Source organism: Haplochromis burtoni, unplaced genomic scaffold (assembly GCF_018398535.1).
Source record: "Haplochromis burtoni strain Fernald_Lab_line unplaced genomic scaffold, NCSU_Asbu1 Contig_488, whole genome shotgun sequence".
In the NCBI taxonomy this organism is placed as follows: Eukaryota; Metazoa; Chordata; class Actinopteri; order Cichliformes; family Cichlidae; genus Haplochromis; species Haplochromis burtoni.
In genome coordinates this window covers 68,129-72,950 of record NW_024582849.1, presented here as the reverse complement: position 1 = coordinate 72,950, position 4,822 = coordinate 68,129, and positions in this window count along the sequence as shown.

Genomic DNA, 4,822 nt, shown 5'->3' with positions numbered 1-4,822 from the left:
CGATCACCACTAGACTGGACTACTGCAGACCTCTCTGTTTGGGTCTCCAACACTCGTCTCTCTGTCGCCTGCAGTTAGTCCCAAATGTTGCTGCACGTCTTTTAACAGGTGTTAGAAGACAGACTTACACCGGCTCCCTGTCCATTATCGTGTCGGTTTTAAGATTTTTAAAGTGTTAAATGGTGGCAACCTCCTCCACATATTTAACCTCAAAACAGCACTGAGATCATCCAACAGATGCTCTTAGTACAGCCGAGGTTAAAGCGTAGAGGAGATCGGGCCTGGACTCTGGAGTAACTTGATATTTGTACTACAGAGTCTATACGGTGTCACTTTTTTACACTGGCTTTTAATTGAAGTACCATCAGGTTAGTTTTATGTTTGTGTTTATGTTAAATATTAATTTCCTCTGGTTCTTCTTCCCTCTGCTTCATGTCTGGTATCTGTGCACTTTGTGTTCATCTCTCACTGTCAAAGAAGAAGAAGAGTGGCTTTGAACAGCCAATCAGCCGAACATTTCAATCACGGAGCAGCTGAAGAAGTGAGAAGAAAAGGACGAGGAGAGGCAGGAGAAGCCCTCGGTCCTTTCTTCTGCTTGTGTCCCTCATTATCTGTTTTTATGCTTTCATCTCTGATTATCTTCATCATCTGTCTGCTCCCGTTTTTTCTTCATGTTCATTTAATGAGCTGGATCTGAACAGAGAGCTCTGAAGAACAAACGACGGTCGTTATCTGAGATTCGGGGACGAATCCGTCTGTCTTTGGGTGCCTCCTGTGACCGTTCGATACTTTGTGGTTTATTTTGAAAGATGCAAAGTGCAGTCCTTCTCAGTAGTTGGTTTGTTTTCTGTTGGATTTATCATGACTCTCCCCGTTTGTTGGCCTGTTTATCTCTATCAGATCTTCTGGCTGGATATGTGACCACTCTTGGTTAAGTGTAAATTTGTTGGTTTCCTGGCATGGACCCGACTTTTAATTCAATTTCAGTTTTATTTATACAGTGCCAAATGACAACTGTCGTGGTCCTGAGCCTGACGACTCAGGGTTTTGTGTTGTTTTATCGTATTTTATGTTCTTGTTTATTCGGATTGTGTTTTCCATTATGATTTGCCATTTGATAGGCTTCTGTGCTGCCCTGGTCCCACTTCTCTCTGTTCCCTCTGTCTGTCCATGATGTTGTTATGTCTGCTCATGAGTCGGCGTCTGTTAAGTTCTGTGTCTCGTCTGGATCGCTGTGTCTGTCGTGTACTTCCTGTTTTACTTTGTAGGTCTGTGCCTTATGTCAGTGCCTTCAGTTTTGTGCTCTCCCTGTCTCGTCAGTGTCTCCCAGCTGTTTCCTCTCAGTCCTGTCACCTCTTGTATTTAGTGTCTGCCCCAGCTCGTTGTCGCATTGTCCCTCATACTTCACTGTGTGTTCTGTTTGCCAGCCTGCCTGTTATTTTTTCTTTCCCAGTTTAGCTAGTTTTCTGTTCTGTCTGGTACCCCACAATAACACCGCATGTTTTGAGTTCACTTTGCTTCTGCAAGTCCAGCTCTTGGGTCCACCATTCCTGCCTACCTTCACACAGCCATGACAACAACAGTCGCCTCAAGGCGCTTTATATTGTACAGTAGATCGTACAATAATAGGTACAGAGAAAAGCCCAACAATCATATGACCCCCTATGAGCAGCACTTTGGCGACAGTGGGAAGGAAAAACTCCCTTTTAACAGGAAGAAACCTCCGGCAGAACCAGGCTCAGGGAGGGGCGGGGCCATCTGCTGTGATTGGTTGGGGTGAGAGAAGGAAGACAGGATAAAGACATGCTGTGGAAGAGAGACAGAGGTTAATAACAGATATGATTCAATGCAGAGAGGTCTGTTAACACATAGTGAGTGAAGAAGGTGACTGGAAAGGAAAACAGCCTACGTCTATTGCAGCATAACTAAGGGAGGATTCAGGGTCACCTGATGATACAGGTGTGTGAAAAAGCGTTTGTACCCTTCTTGATTTTCTATTTTTTTCTATGTTTGTCACATTTAAATGTTTCAGATCATCAAACAAACTTAAACATTAGACAAAGATAACACAATTAAACACAAAATATAGTTTTTAGATGAAGATGTTTATTATTAAGGAGGAAAAACTGAGATAAACAAATGACAAACAAAATAATCAAATCTAATCACTTTTATCGTCACATGACAATACTGGTACACTGGTGCAGCACATGTGAGTGAAATGGGGTTAAGAATGCCCGGCTGACCAAAATAATCCCAAGAGGTCACAAAAGACCCCAGAACAACATCCAAAGGACCGCAGGCCTCACTTGCCTCAGTCAAGGTTGGTGTTCATGACTCCACCACAAGAAAGAGACTGGGCAACAATGGGGTCCGTGGTTCAAGGAGAAAACCACTGCTGAGCAGAAGGAACAAAAAGTCTGCCTGGAATGGTCTCGATGAGCTCCAAGACTTTAGGGAAAGTACTCTGTGGACTGACGAGACAAACGTTGAACTTGTAATGGTGTGTGTCCCAGCCACATGTAATAGGACACAGACTTTCTGAAAAGCAACATCATATCAGCAGTAAAGTGTGTTGGTAGTAGAGTGATGGTCTGGAGCTGTTTTGCTGCCTCATGATTTGGAAGACTTGCTGTGGTAAATGGAACCATGAATTTTGCCGTCTACAGAAACATCCGGCCATCTGTTCGAGTTGAAGCACGGTTGGGTTCTGCAGCAGGACAATGATCCAAAACACACACAACAATTCTGCAAAGAAGAGTGGGCCGAACTTCCTCCATGGTGCTGAAACAGGCTCATTGCCAGTTATCACAAATGCTTGATTGCACTTGTTGCTGCTAAGATTGGCTCAACCAGCCATTAACATGACTGGGGGATAGGATGGGGAGAAAGAATGAAAGAGAGTGAGAGAAAGAAAAATAGAGGGGAGAAGAGATGGTGAGAAAGGGGGGAAGAAAGAAAGAAAAACAAACAAAACACCTGGGTCACCTGTATGGAGGGGAAAAAAAACAGAAGAGAAAACAAACAACAAAGAGCAACATAATAAAAAAAAAAAGCATCATCACAATAAACTAGCTAACAGTAACGTAAGATCGACAGCGCACAATGTGCTTTGAGGTAGCAGCCAAGAAAGGTGTAGTTTGTGTCTGTGCACACCTGTGTGGATCAGCATGCTTGTATTTAAAAGGTTCCTTCATGTAATGATCTGCTAGAGAGTGTGGGGAGCCACAGCCCCGTCCCCCAGGGTATGAAGCAGGTATGGAACTGAGGACACAGACTTTCTGAAAAGCAACATCATATCAGCAGTAAAGTGTGTTGGTAGTAGAGTGATGGTCTGGAGCTGTTTTGCTGCCTCATGATTTGGAAGACTTGCTGTGGTAAATGGAACCATGAATTTTGCCGTCTACAGAAACATCCGGCCATCTGTTCGAGTTGAAGCACGGTTGGGTTCTGCAGCAGGACAATGATCCAAAACACACACAACAATTCTGCAAAGAAGAGTGGGCCGAACTTCCTCCATGGTGCTGAAACAGGCTCATTGCCAGTTATCACAAATGCTTGATTGCACTTGTTGCTGCTAAGATTGGCTCAACCAGCCATTAACATGACTGGGGGATAGGATGGGGAGAAAGAATGAAAGAGAGTGAGAGAAAGAAAAATAGAGGGGAGAAGAGATGGTGAGAAAGGGGGGAAGAAAGAAAGAAAAACAAACAAAACACCTGGGTCACCTGTATGGAGGGGAAAAAAAACAGAAGAGAAAACAAACAACAAAGAGCAACATAATAAAAAAAAAAAGCATCATCACAATAAACTAGCTAACAGTAACGTAAGATCGACAGCGCACAATGTGCTTTGAGGTAGCAGCCAAGAAAGGTGTAGTTTGTGTCTGTGCACACCTGTGTGGATCAGCATGCTTGTATTTAAAAGGTTCCTTCATGTAATGATCTGCTAGAGAGTGTGGGGAGCCACAGCCCCGTCCCCCAGGGTATGAAGCAGGTATGGATGAGATCCAGGCTCCAGACATCCAGAGGCCCCAGAATACGAGGACCCGAGGAGGACCACCAAAGGGGGGGAACCGTGCCACCCTCCTGGGAAGAGCTGAGTAGAGCCCCAAACGAGAGGTCACCCAGCAGCTACGGAGCAGAGGCCAGAGGGGGTTGCAGTGGCGTGCCCGCGGGCTCTGCCGGCAGCCAGCTGTGCCAGAGAGGAGCTTCAGGCCCAGAGGCCAGAGGCCTGAGGGCACCCCCCCGGAGGGCCCAGCCGGGCACACAGCGCTCTCTCGGTCGTTTCTGTCTGCATTTTTCTGGTTTCCACCAGTTAGTGATGTCGGTACATTTATCATGGCGCCGCTAGCCCGAGTACGATCATAGACTACTAATCACACCACGTCTGTAGGTCATCTAGATCCTATCTGGTCTAGGGCTCTGAGTGTGGTTGAGGGGTATTTAGTGTCAGTGTTTGGGACGACGCTTGCAGATATTCCAGAGAGGTGGAGTCCTAAGACCAACCTGACATATAGAGCACCGATGAACAGCGTCGCTATTGTTCGGCTACTTATGATTCGTGCTTATTTCCTACTTCTCTATTTGTATGTTCCGCTTTGTCATTGTCTCGCGTTGTTTTGTTTTCCTATGCACACCACCAAACACTCGGCACTCACCCGACTTGGAGACAGACACAAATAGACACTGTTACACAATCACACTCCCCAAACATACTCTATACCCCAGGTCCAGGTACCCCCGCCCCCAGAGGGGCAAACCGCACCTAGACCCAGGAGATGTTACCCTTCTCTCTGGGGTGGAGGCAAGCGGACCACCTC